The sequence below is a fragment of the Strix aluco genome, chromosome 3 (genome assembly GCF_031877795.1).
Source record: "Strix aluco isolate bStrAlu1 chromosome 3, bStrAlu1.hap1, whole genome shotgun sequence".
Classification (NCBI taxonomy): domain Eukaryota; kingdom Metazoa; phylum Chordata; class Aves; order Strigiformes; family Strigidae; genus Strix; species Strix aluco.
This window is the reverse complement of record NC_133933.1, coordinates 31628516-31643386: the sequence shown is the minus strand read 5'-3', so window position 1 is coordinate 31643386 and position 14871 is coordinate 31628516.

The window sequence follows — 14871 nt, the reverse complement described above, 5'->3', positions numbered from 1 at the left end:
TTCTGGATGAGCTAAATTCTCCTGTGTGAAAGCTAACAGCAGCTGGCAAGTGTAGTGGCTTCTTAGGAGGTTCACAGCTCCACATACAAAATCTCAAAGTGACATAAAAGCACGGATGTGCTTTGGTTCAAATAATTAGGTATGCAGAATTTTTTCACGTTCATTACAGCACAGTAACACCACTGACTTCAGCAATGTTGCTGCTGCTTTCATATATGAAAGATTTGAATCTGGTCTCTAACCTTAAAATGTCTGAATCTTTCCTCTGTCATTTAGCCAATGGTACTTTAAATCTGTCTTGCTGACATCCCATAGCCGCAATGTACATCCATGCCATATCGTGCTTTCCAATCAGACTATGTATGTGTGGGATGCAACTATATCCTTAATGCAGGCCTCCAAGAGAAATGTAGACTATTAAAAGCATTCCTTCCAATTTTAAACAGGATTCTGCCAAAATACTTAAATATAGCTGGTCAGCAGACTGCACAGTGGTTACTGTGATGAAGTGAGACACCAGCTTAAGCTCTGTCTGCACCACAAATTTAACCAAGCTGGTAGCTGGTTAGCAGTACAGTCTGTTGATCTGGGCTCATCTCTCAGTATAATGCATCCTAAGTCCTATTTGTTCCCATCAATAGAGTATCCGAATGTGTCTGTGGCTCTAGGAAGGCATTTGAGTGGGTGTGTGCTATTCACAGATGTGATGCTATAGACCTTCAGGAATGCAACAGAAGACATTGTTGAAGGTTGTTTATTTTCTAATTTAAGGCCAAGCTTTTAAAGGTGAAAAAAATGAAAGACTGGCTCCCAGCACCACTTTGCAAACTGAGAACAGGTGAGTTTGTCTTCCAAGATCTGGATGACTTACTTTCTGATTCATATCCCTGGATACTACCCTCTCCTTTTTCTCACAATGCTGATGCAAAAAAATTAAAAAAAAAAAATAAAAAAAAATCACTAAAACAACACAAGAGCCAAACGATAATTAAAACTTTCCATCACATTGCACTGACATTATCAAGCCGTGGGTGGATTCACTGACACAGTAGTGGAAGTACGAAATCAGCATTGGTTCCATTCTTTAGAGATGCAGTGCTGCTGGCACCCATACAGAAACGCCTACAAGTCTTGAGAGAATATGATAGTTGACCTAAAATATTTGTATACACTAGGTTATTCAAACAGTTTTCAAGATATTTCTGAGAGTGAGCCTTATTTCAGTTTGATCTCTGGCTCTGTGCTCGAGAAACATCTTGCACTTAACTGAGAATTTGCTGGGAATCTAGATTATATCCCAGCACTGAATGCTTGGCCGAGGAGATCTAGGGTCTCTGCCAGCAGAAATATACACTGGAAGACAGGCTGCCTCAGTGTGTTTTACCAGTACTCCACCACATATTGGACTGATTTGAAACCACCAATTGCAGTTGTATTCCACCACAAAGAACAGTTAAATGGGGCACATTTCACCACGAACCACCTCAGAAGAATTTGAATTTATATGGAAATTTTTGTAATGTAATCTTTACAGGGAGGGAAGCAATAGCTCACAGAAATAAAAAATAATAACCTTTACACAAGTGTGTACAGATAGTCATTTACTCTCATTTGGCTTTATCTTTCTTTGCACTCATGTCTCCAGACAGAAATGCAGAAGTTTTGAGCTTTTTTTCCCCTTATAAACGAGGAAATCTATAGAATATGCCCCTTTTTTGCCATTACAACAACCAAAGACCTGTTATGGAACAGAAATTTAAGTAATTATTTGCAAGTATTTGAAAGGGAGCAAATAATAAAAGCATTCCAAAATATCAGAGCTGTCTTAGAGCACAAAGAAAGCCCTGGGCTAAAATTCAGGGGGAAGAAACCCCAACCTAGTAAACTGACTATTGGAAGAAGACTGCTAAACAAATTATATGCCCAGATAGCCAAGGAAAATGGCACCAGTCACTTGGGGCAATAACAACAGGTCTATGTGGAGCACAAGAAAAGGTATTTCAGGAGGGAGCCTTTAATGTTAGGAATAGGACCCAAACCACAAAGGTCATAGACTAGCATTAAAAAGTCAGCTTTTACCAGCAAGAAACATACAGGCACACACCCACTTTATATGAAACACATTTGCTCTGCACATTTAGAGGCACCTGAAGCCCAGTCCTCCCTCCCGAGCAAATGCACTAAGCACTGGTCTGGGCCAGACTCTCTCCCTTCTCCCACCATCCTCCTGCCCACCAGCATTGCTTCAAGCAGGAGGTGGAAGCCCTGCAGCTGCTACAGCCAGCTCTCTCCCAATGAACAGCAAATCTGGACATGCACCTCCACACGCCAAGGAAGAAAGTCAGCCCAGGGTCCCCAAGATATCTGGTGGAACTTTCTAACACCTAAATTAGTTCATAAAACCTCGTGCCCTTTTCCTCCTCTGCCAGCCCCATTTTCAAGGACGAACAGTGAGTTCTGGTCAGCTTTCTCAGAAAATGCCTTCAGCTGCCTCCATGCTGGGAGGACCCATCTCTGGCTCCCTAGGGGACAGGTACCTCCAGCAGCCTCAGACACACTTTTAAGATCTGTTGAACACAAGAAGTTTCCCCACTTATCTCAACTTAGCCAACAACTCTCTCTTCTCTGGTCAGGAGCAGAGATGCTTCATTTGCCCATCTTGTATCCTAACTCTGATCATGTATTGGTGGTAGAGTCTCAGGTCCTACACTCTGTGAGTTAGGGGATGAGTTACACTAAAGCAGCTGAGCCTTTGATTGAATCCAGCTTCAGTGTTCATGGTCACATAGGAAGTCTGTATCATCAGACTTCAAACATCAAAGCAGTAATCCCAGGGCTGGATTTCTGTCCTGAGCAATAGGTCACCCTTCCTCTGAAGCTGGCCAGAAGTAACACTGATATAAGATCAACAGCTGACAGTCATTTTCCAAGTCACATATTTTTCTTAACAGCATTCACAAGCTGAGTTTTTCTAACACTATTTCTTCCCGATGAGCAGCACAAATACAAAGTCTGTCCCATCCCTGAATAAAAAGGGTTTGAACGTATGCAGAGAACATATGTGACATTTGTGCTACTCTGCTCAAGGCTGATCACTGATACTAGCTGATGGTCTATGACATGCAACTCAGCTGCGTGAGGAGGGATGGGGTAGGATCTACCAAGAACAGTAACACCTTCCAGTGCTTTGATCACCTCCAAGGGAAGCAGGAGGGATCCATTTCTAGATGTTGACTGTGCTAGGGCACAGGGTTTTTTTAACCTGGATCAGAAGAGAACTTCTAAAGCAACTCTCCTGACTGTCATCACCTGGGTGTGCTTCAGTTGACATCCCCAGGCAGTCTCACAGGTTGCAAACTGGGTTCCTTTCATGTGAAACCTGCTAAGAAAATGAGCCTTAAGAGGCCACCTAACATCCTCCAGCTGGTAGAGGACACTCAGTGGGGCCAGGCTAGAGCTAACCCAAAGTATATCCACTTAAAATCTGCAAGGCATGGATGCTAGGAGTTCAGATCCAAATGTTTAGATCCACAGGTTTGCTTCTGCTGGGCTGCATTACTTTTCAACATAGACACAACTTCTGTTAATTGAAATTAGGGCATCTGATCCCATTCCTAAAATATTTGGTTGCAGAGGATTTTCACTCAGTCATATTCCAGGAAATTTCTTATTGCCCATAGGTAGTCCCATAAGACAGAATTTCAGAGCTCATTCTCAGGTGTGTGGTGCATGAGACACTCCTCTTCCATTTGTCATGTTATTGATGTCATTAGAGAACTTCAGCAGCATTCCCAGACAAGATCCCTTCCTGGAATTAGAGCTTGGATGGATCAACAATGTCTCACTCCAGAGTTTCTAGATTATTGTTTATCTCTAGAAACTGAGTTCCAGAGCTCAAGCCCTACATCCATCGGTTTCATTTCCTCCTCTAATGATTTGCTCTGCAAACATGCCCACATTGTTACCCACTACCAGGACCCTATCCTTCCCTCTGACCAATAGTTGATCCTTGCACCCATCCAGACGCTATTTGTCACAGAGATCCACCTTACCGTAAAACCTCCACACACACCATAGATTCAGTCCATTAAAATAAAAATAAAAAAAAAAAAACATGGCAATGCGAAACTGTGAAAATTATAAATAGCACAGCTTCCCCTCTCCTAGCCTCCATGGTGCAAAATGTACTAAGGACAAATGGGGCAGAACTGCCAATTTTTTAGATTGTGTCCCACAATCCCCATCCTATTCTCTACAGACGTGGCCTTGAATTATTTCAGATTGTAATGCTTCCCCAAAGGGCACCACATTATTTACCCCACAAAACACCATACTGATTTCTCAGCAGTAAGTACAACAAACTTAGTAAAATAAGTACATGGATCTAATTTCCTCCCTGCTCTCTCATCCAGTGGACATTAGAGAGGCTTAGACAGATTTACGATCTAGTTAAAATTCCCCTCTTTTTGCAAGATGGGTGCCTATCCCAGTAACTTACTGATGCATCTAATCTCTTCTTGCTGTTCCTATTATTAAAATGTTTACCAAACTTCAAAACTAAGGCAAACTAATTTAGGTTATAGCAGAGTGCCACCTAGTGCTAAGCAGGTTTGAATTCAAAAGGCATGCTCTTATTTATAAGAAATTATTGACCAAAAATTCGTTATTCAATTATACTGGCAGTATAACACACCCTTTCTGAGAGGGTGCAAGGAAAGGATATGAAATAACAGAATAAAAGATTATAAAAGAGCCTGAACTAATTATGTTCTTTGTAAACAAGGCTCTGCCGTTAATGAAGCCCTGCAGTTCTAGGTATTTAGACTGTTACCTGTACTTTAGATTTTAGCACATGATATATGTGAATGGAGAAGAAAATGTGACAGAAATATGCTCAAACTGCTCTAGAAATGCCCAAGAATGGAGGGAGAGGAGGGAGAAGAAAAAAAAGAAGTCCTATTTATTTCAAACTTTCCTTTATAGGATTTATTTTTTTGTCCCACCAAGATAAAATCTAAATCCCCTGCTGAAGTAAACACATCACACAGGGCCAGGAATGTCTTCTGTATTTCAGATGACAGGCACCTACTGACCCCAGCAAACATCAGACGAAATCTTTATATGTCCCACAGCTCCCTGAAGAGATACAAGGTGAAAACTCTGCTTTGTGGGCTCTGAAAATGACCTTAGACATGAACAGAGATGAGACAGACACAAGTTTTTGCTCCCTAAATGCTTTTACTGATGTTCCAAGGGAGATTTTAGGCTGGCAGAGTGTGGGTGCAGGAAGGAGTTCCCCGATAGCTCAGAGAGAGATTAAGTATTTCCTAGTATTAAGCTAGGGAAAACATTTCCCTGTCTAGGATGATGTTCCCATGCTGTAGATGTTCTTCTCTGAGACTAACAAAGGAAACATTGAGAAGTGTCAAATTTTTTAAAAAAAATTCCTATACCTTCAACACACACACCATCAGGTGTTTTGTAAAACAAGATTTCCCAGAAGATGATACCTAGACTACAGAAATCTCAGTCCCTTCTCTGGGTGAGCCCTACACATGGTTATGAACAACTGGCTCACACAGACTGTTGGGGTGGAGCGCAGATGTTCCCAGGAAAACACAGTCTGAGGTAAAGTCTATTTGCTGCTCAGTTCTGTCTTCTTCCTTGGGCATGTTTGAGAGAAAGCTGAGATAAATTGACATTTATTACAAAAAACACAGCTTATCTTTAGGCTAGTAGAAATGGGCAGAGTGGGTCAAGAAATAATTCAATGGATTATTCTAAATTATTATTCTGATTCTTGTCTCATCCTGTTCAGTGTTTTCAGACTGCAGCAAAGCCATGAAACACCATATTCACCGTTGGTATTTTGAGCCTATTATAATTTACAAGTACAGACTGCAACATAAAAGTTATCAAATTATTCCCTTTTAGAGGACAAATAAGATTTCAAACATAAATGTTTCCAAATACAGCAAATACACCATTGCAGTGAGAGAAATTAGCATGATTCATGAGTTGCTTTTTCTTTTCTTTTTTGGTTAAAACCAGTCCAGTTTGAGAGGGATGAAACACACAGGTGTAGCAATTTGAACCCTTTGTCTACTGTGCAACTACCGTATGAACAAAAGCAACATGAACTACTTTCCTCATGTTGCAACCAAAAGTTATTTGCTCTGACCTAAAAGTCTTATCCTGAAAGACGAGAGAGGTGCCACCCTGCTGAGACTATGCCTATTTGTAGCCATTGTTACCATGATGGAAGAATTTGGTGCAAGTCCAGCAGCACATTAGCAGGCAGGGTGTGGAGATGCCTCTGTAGGCTAGTGGCCTTGGAAGACTTGCTCATGACCACCCTTTTGAAGCATCAAGCTGGTCCCACTACATACCTTCCCACCCCCTCAAAGCTCGGGATGGGTAGCTCCAGATAACAAGTGTTGCATACCGTTTCATACTGCACTCTGTGTGGCAGAGCTCATCTACTACACGTAAATGGAAGTGCCCTGGTTTTTAAGCGTTAAAAAGCAGAACTCCCCTCACTCAAAACCTAAACTAATAGTTTAGACAAAAATTGAACTTGAACTGTGGCTGATTCTAATTATTTTTTTTAAAAAAAAGGGAGTGGATGGATGCACTTCCACCCCCTTCTCAGGATTATCCCAGCGTCCCCAAGAGAGCCTGTATCTTTCATTAAACTCAGCATCCGACTATCTTCAGCATGCTGCAAGATATGAAACCTCTATCATTGGCTCAGCTCTCTGGTCCTGCAAACCTTCTTTCTTGAGGCAGAGAGAGGATTAACTCCATTCTGGTTAGAGTAATTCGCAAAAAGCTCCCTTTTCTCTTACAGGATGCCCAGATGGAGGCAAAGGAAAGTGCTGCTGTCCCTCATATTTCCCATTTTACTAAGGAAGACTTCTCATGTTCCATGGAATGAATCTACTTCAGCCCAAGTACAACAGGCGCAATGTGCTCTTTCATCATGTAAGTTCCTGGCCCACATGCCAGTTTGCCATGGAGAAATTTGTGCATCTTTGCAAGTAAATATCATCATCACCACAATACCTATTTTTATATGTTTCAATTATTAAATAATATTGATCTTTATATAAATATATATATATATTTCTGGCAGGGCAGCACACCTCAGTTTTACAGAAGTGAGATGTCTTCATTCTACATGCAGGGAAACTGAGATGCGAGGGTGAAGACCTTTGGCAAAGGCCTCTCTGTTGAGTTGGAAGCAGCACTCTGATGTCTCCAGCCTCCATCCAAGGTGTCTCCACCCAGCCGCAGCTCTCCCCACTGGCACTTCTGAGGTGCCATTTGCACAAGGTCAGCTGCCTTGTTTAAGCTGGGGCTCCAGTTTAACACAAGCTCAGTCACCTACCCAGTTCTCCGATTTAAAGACTGCTCTCTGTTGGGAATCTACTGTCCCAACCAAGGGCCTTTAAACCCAGTCCAGCAATCAGCGAGGAGTCCCGTTTTACAAAGCTGTGCAGACAGAACAAAGGGGCTGAGCCTCAACTGCCTGCGTGATACTCTCCGGTGGAATCCTCCTCCTTGGGTTATTGCATTTGAACTGCTCAGAGTGAAACGCAATGCTCAGCTGTAAAATATTTTCTTTTTGGCAGCTCACAATCTTGTTCCAAAGGCACATGTGAAATACATTCCTGGGTAATCTTGGAGTGAAGTGGGCCAGATGGTAGCAGTCAGATGTGACCCAATTCTTCTTAAGCTCTCATATTTTCAAAGATGTGTGCTTAAAAACCTCATGCTTCTCTCCCACAACATATATATTTCAGACAGGGGTTTTTGAGGCAGTCACATACAGAACTGTCACCTTTCAGCACCCTGTATCCTGGTGATAAGGAGCTGTGCACTTCTGTAACGGAACAAGTCATCCCATCACAGTTTTCATTCCGTTTCCCAGAGATTGAGGGGATATCAGGCAGCCTCTTGGTTTAAGGAGGGTGAGGGAGCGGAAATACTTTCTTCAAACTTTACTGAAGGGAAACAGATAAAAGAGGGACGGGGGTGGAAACTGGTTCCAGTTATTATATCATCTGGAGGGGAGGAAATGGCTTTCAAAATGGCTGTATAGCATTTTAGCTTAAGGTTTAGGCTTATTATTCTCAGAAAGACTTTAAAATGCCTGATTCTTGTTCAATTAAATATGCATGCAGGCCCTCCCCTCCTTCTGGAGGGTTTACTTTTTGTTCTTATTTTCTTTTCACGTATCTGGCACAGGCATCTGAGTCATATCCCTAGTGTCTTAATGTTTCAACACTTATTGCAATATCACGGAGCTCAGGGTAAGCCCTTGTAGCTAATGCTGCAAAACCCACCACTGTAGGAGGGCCAAGAGCAGGGGATGGAAAAGCCCCACCAGTCCAGATGGCAACTGGAGCTGACCGGTGGCAGACCAGGGCTAGGAGGGTCCCTGACCCCTCTTTGTGCTGGACTCTTCACCCACCTCACAGCAGTTTTAGGATGGCAGGTTTGATTTCACATGTGTATGCAGACAGACCTCTCCATAGACCTTTTCTCTATAAAACTCGACCTTTTCAGTGCTGTGCTCTCTGACAAAAAGTCATCACTATTTCACATAATCATGGTCCCCTCAGAAAAATAAGACAAATAATTCACCACCAAGTCAGTCTTTCCCATTTTAGGAGAGGCAGAGTAAGAGTTGCGCATTAAAATGACTTTTCTCCCCATCAGGAGAGTTCATCAAACAAATCAATACATGTCTTCCTCCAAGGGCCTCAGCTGGAAATTTTAAAGGTGCAGCATACTCAGAAGAAAACAAAACAAATGTTCAAAAGCTACCTACATGCAGCCGTGGCAAGCATGCCTCTGGAAGGTCTGTGTCTGCATTTTGGATTTGATAGGAAGAGGGATGTCACCAAGCAGAGCTTGTACATGACCTTTCCTATGCCCTTCAGCCTCGCACCAGCACAGTCCTCCCTCCTGGGGCTCCTCAACCCTATCAGCAGCACCACCGCCTCTCTCCAGCCTCATCTGGAGCTGGCACAAACCATCACAGCTTCATGGAGACCCATGGACATATGGTTTACTTCCTCCTTCAGCAAAAAAGCTGAAGCAAGCAACTTGTGCGTTAGAAGCAAGTATGTGCTCACAAGCTAACATGGCAACAAAACAGTCAGTGCTAGCAGGATACCTGTGGCATCCCTTCCCAGAAAATGAGTAGCTTAAATCTGAGCCTTATAGACCAGCTACATCAAAATACAACTTGCTAATTAAAAAAAAGAACAAACAAACCTCCCCCCCACCCCACCGACAACAAAAACTGATCTCTAAATGTTCTTGAGAGGTAAAATCATACTTCCACATACTCACACTCTGACAAAAATAAAGAAATACCTTTTTGGCCACTGCTCAGGCCAGAGATCTTGACAACTGATATCATTCACCATGTCCTGATGATTGGTACCATCTACCAAAGTTTTGGTAGAGAGATTAAATAATTAGTTTCTACCTGCAGCAAAGAGAAATACCAGATGTTCTGCAAGTGAACGAGAAAGTAAAAATTAAAAAACCATGAACAATATATCCAGAACAGGATATATTTTTGGAAAACATTTCCAAAGTCAAAAAGCAACTGTGCAGCACTCTTTAGTTGCAGTCTTAGTACAAGCCTGCAGAGCCAACTTAGGTAATCACAGCTATAACAAAGGTACTGTAAATTAATCAAAATACTTCATCAAAAATGGGGAAAAATCTAAAAAAAAAAAAAAAAAAATTATCTGAAATGCCTTTGTAGAAATTTCTGCAAAGCTGTAGGGTTTCCCAAGCTATACACTAGCTCCAACATGAGAAAGAAAACAGTATCATTGCATATCCTCCTGTCTTCACTGGGTACAGGAGTTTTACAGGTCTAAGTTGGGAGGTGCAAGCATTTTTCCACCCTGGCAGATTTTCACCTGCCGGTAAGAAAGGCACCAACACAGCTGGTTATCAATCCAGCTTTAATTTATACTGAAGTGGTGGTCAGAGATGAATAAGGGGCACTATAGCACAGCTGGAAGAACAGGACTGGCCACTGCTACAAAACAGAATATCCCAGGATCTCAGAGGTAGCTTATACAGCCTGTATAACAGATGGGATGCTCAGAAGAAAATTGGAGGACAAAGTTCAAAAGCTTAAGCTTGAATATGTAATTCCTCAATGGCAATGTGTTTCCTTTAAGGGCAATGGTCAAATTAACCATTACCAAGTTCTATACGTTAAGAAAAATGCTAATGCAGTGGCACAGAATACCTGAGGGAGGGAAGATATTCAGAACCTGAAATCCAAGTCTCCTGGAGGGTGCAGTGGAGGGTGAGGGCATGATTTCTGAGGAACAGAGAGCTTCTATCCACACACTGACTCCACGGGCTCTTATTTAATGCAATACATTCCCTGATAAAGAGAGTATTGGAAAACAAGAGTTGTAAACAAATGCTAGGAGCACTACCAAGAGTATATCTAATTCTAGTGGCCCTAGAAAAAAAGAGCACTGAAAAAAAATGGTTAAAAATAATCAGTAAGGAGAATCCTTTAGGAAAGTCTGCTTTGTAACAAGTTTTGACAAAGCATTGCACAACATACTTCCTATTGCCTTTTCTCTACTAGAATATAAAAGACCTTTTTAAAAGGTCAAATTCTTGTAGTTTAGAGAATGAGAATCACAAAACCACCATCTAGCCTGCAATGCTCTGCAATAGTGAGCATGCTCCTTTGCTAAGAAAAGTAGGATGACCCATCCATGCAAATCCCCTTTTACAGCTTCCTCCCTCCTTTCAGTTTTCAAATTACTCAAGAAACATATCATTTCCTAAAATACATTCATTGCTGAACTAACCCAGCTACCTATACCAGTGTTTGGAGACCACTTGTCTCTTATGATTAAGAAAATTCAGTGGTGCAACTCCCTCTTTTGTTGTGTCAGTCATATGAGATCACATATTTCCTTACCATAATCAACTCTCAGATTCACCTTCCCACTTCAAAGCTTAAATTTGTACCCATGAAATTTCTTATGTGAATATTTGTTAATGCTATCTTAAAATTTGCCTGGTGTGAAATTTCCATATTCACGATAAGAAGGGGAGGCTCTTTTTCCAAATGAACAAAAAACCACAAGTTCCTATGCAGCACTACAGGTCAGGAGGCAAGAACTGTCGTTATATTCATAAATGGTCAGTGGCTGGTGCATGAGAGTTGAGGAAAAACAAGTATCAGCATTACTCAGACAAATCAACTACTAAAGACAAACAAATCTGATTATCATGTCTACATACCTACACTAGAACGGGTATGCCTTTACAGCACTTGGCTTTTGACATTACTATTTTGATTGGTTTTTTCTCACTATTATATTCAGTAACTATGGAGCCTCCCTAGTGCAATGTTTCATCAAACTATCAGCAGTACCTTGATTGATTCTGGATCACAGGAGAAAACAGTGGTGCATTTTATTGCTGTGTAAATGCAGCTCTGCCCTGAAAATTACTTTATTCCTGGTAGTTCTCAAGGAGTTCCAGTTCAAACTCATGGAAAGCATTTGAAAATCTTGAAAATCTGAAGGAATAAGGGAAAACAAACACATCAGGTTCAGGATTACAAAAGAGTTGCATATTGGGCTGATCAAAAAATTGCCTGTTCCTTTGCACACATGATATTCATTCCCTCCATTTCATGGACATTTCATTAAATACATATTTTATAGAGACGTGGCACAACAGATGTGCAACAAAAACACGTGCACAGAGCAGAGCACCCCCAGGCCAAGCTCTCTGCGCATACAACTTCATGCTGATGTATCTAGGCTAAAACTCGTGAGCCGATTCCCGTGATTTTCAGTGAGACAAGTCTCTAGAAACGTTTTCAATTCAGCAAAAAGCTGGAGTGTCAAGTAAGCCGTTTATGGCAGCTCCTCCCATTTGCAGCCCTCCCCCCTACGCACAAAAATCCTTCCTGTTCTTTGCAGTAGAGTTATGATCTATTCCCCGGGGTGATTCTGGGGAGATAGTGCATGCAGTGGGGAGATATTACAGTTGGCAATAATTCAGGACCCAAAAATGGGATACAGCCCATAGATCCCCTAGGTCTTTTCTTATAGCAGAGCTAAACCAGAATTTCTATCATGCTATCTGTGACATTAAAATCTGTGACATTGGTCAGGCTCCAACGAGATGGGGGAAACATAGAAATAAGCTTTCCAGTCAAATCTGGGGCAGGCTTTGTGACAATGTGTTCCTTCACCCATTTCCGGCCAAACAAATTTAAATCTGTGGAAGAATGAAACAAAAAAAAAATGTGAAAATCAAAGCAGTAAATGGGAACGCTGCATATAAAAACTTCTCCTCCTCTCTGAGAAATTTATGGATTGCAATAGTCACTCCAGGAGACAATAATCTGAGGAAGTGAAACTGCTCCAGGAACATCACATGGGTTGGTAACGATGAGGTGCCATAGTGCGGTGCTCACCAAAACAGGGCCACCTCAATGGCACTCCATGAGCTGCTGCGGGCTGGAGAGCCCTGCAGAGCCGTCCCCCGGCCACCCCTTAAGGATACGCATTTACTTACATACACAACCAGCCCTACTCAATCTCTAACTGCAACATCGGCACAGGATAACTTTGACAGCTGAAGCCTTAGCCAAAATTTCAGAAGACAGGAGGCCTACATGAATTGTAGCTGTTCCCCTCTTTGATGGTTAGGGAGACAGATTTAATTGCTGGAAATAACCTGGAAGGTCATCACATTCTTAAGAGAGAAAAAACATTTTGAAACATTATGTATGTTTGAATAAAAATCTGTCAGAGCAAGAGGCCTACTCAGGGAAAGATGTTTCAGAGGCACAACTCTAGGAAGGCCTCTGATAGAGTAATTTGGAAGAAAATTATTCATGGAGTTTGTTTTGGATTTTTTTCTAGAGAATTATTGAGTTGAATTCAAAATACTCCAATATAAGCAGAATTTACATGTACACACACACACACAAAATATAACGTAAGCAGATCCGTATGGTCCTGGCAAAGGGTGGAAAGGACATCTGTTCTAAAAAAATCCCTCATAGGTATGCTTTCTTGAAAGTTTAAAATGCTTCACATCTGTTTCCCTCCCAGCTGGCAGAAAATCCACAAGGCTGCAGATCTCCTGATTTGTGAATCAATCTAAAAAAATACATTGCAACTTTTGACACAAGAAACCCAGCTTCACACACTCAACTGACATTTAATTTTCCATTTGCTAAACTTGGGGCAAACAGGATCCTTTCAAGCACCCTGTCTATGCTGCAGCCATTTCATGTTAAACATTCACAGCAAATCGCAGTGTAGGGTACCTGTGTGTGTTGACTCCTCTCTTAAATCTTAATTCTGCATTGTCCAGTTCCTCAAGAAAAAATTCTAATCAGTGCAATGCTGAAAACAAGGTTTTCTACAGAAATTCTGCCTACAGTAGAATCTGCAGCATCACTATAAGAGACCACCCACCCACAGCAGGGATGCAGCTCACACCCGCCTCTGGGCCAGAAGAAATGTAATAAGAACGAGTTTGGCATACAGTTACCTCTTCTGCACACACAATACTACCTAGGCTCTGCTTGCTCCCTCTTCTTTTGCTGTCAGATTTAAAACATTTTTGTCTGTCTTGCCAAAGCCAAAGGCTTTAGTTGTTGGGTTTTGTTTTGTTTTTTTGTTTTCCTAAGCTTTGAGGTGAGCCTCCAGGCCTCTCTGATGTAGCAATAACATGAAGTCTGTTCCAAGTTCCTTTTACCTAGGACGTACAGTTTTTTAAGTTACAAATTCTACTGTCAGTGTCCACACACCAGCAGAGACGCTCATTTATAGAATACAAAATATCAGGGATTTTTTGTACTTACATGCTAGACAGCTTTTGAAGCTGTATCCCTTGTCTGATGCAGACAGCTTATGGACTTTCCTTCTCTATATGATTTTCCTGTATGCAGTTACAGATACACAGGAAAGCATGAATGGACTTGAGAGACTAGAAGGAAAAATTATTGCCAGAGCAAGGACTGCTCTCTGATAGAGCTGTGGGAGGGGAAAAACACACACACAAACAGACACTAACTGGAATGACAAGACAAAGTATTTGAAGGAAGCTGAAATAAATTCTGAAGCAGCATTAAGAGCAAATGTCCCCTCTTGCTTTTAGCCTGGGAGGGCAGTGACATACACGGGAGGAAGAGCATGGTGTGCAACAAGGAGGATTCAAGAGCAAGGTTGACTGGCAAAACAAATGATGCATGACAGAAACATCAAATTGCTGGAACACCCCACAATAGGGAACAGAGTATCTCAGGAGCTATCTGGAGCACTTATTTGGCTTGCCATACAAAAGCATGTTCCAGAAATAGCAACTTAAAGGCACTTTATCAAAATATAAAGCTCGGACAATGTAGCTGACTACAATTCAGGCAGTCTTTCAGAATTTATAGAAAGTGCTTTTTTACAGCTGTCCCAAAGAACCAACAAAGCATGGTGGTTATCTGAGGGGAAAATAACATGACATACACAGAGGTACGCAGCAGAGGCTGCTAACAAGGCACAGGCCTTGCCAACTCTGCCAGAGATCACTTGTCTGGTGAGAGCTGCAAAATGCCCAGAGATGCCCTGATGAAGAGGATACCGGGCTGTAAAACCTGCCACTTCAACCACAAGGACAAACATATCCCTTGAAGACGTAAGACTCTTCCCATATTTTGGTTAGAAGAACTTTTTTGGAAGAAAACTCTTTTCTAGAATTGTTTCTTAAAAATAAAACCCAGCGAAAATCTCCACAAACTCTTACAAAACCACACTGTAACCACCCAGTACATCTAACAGAAGCAAA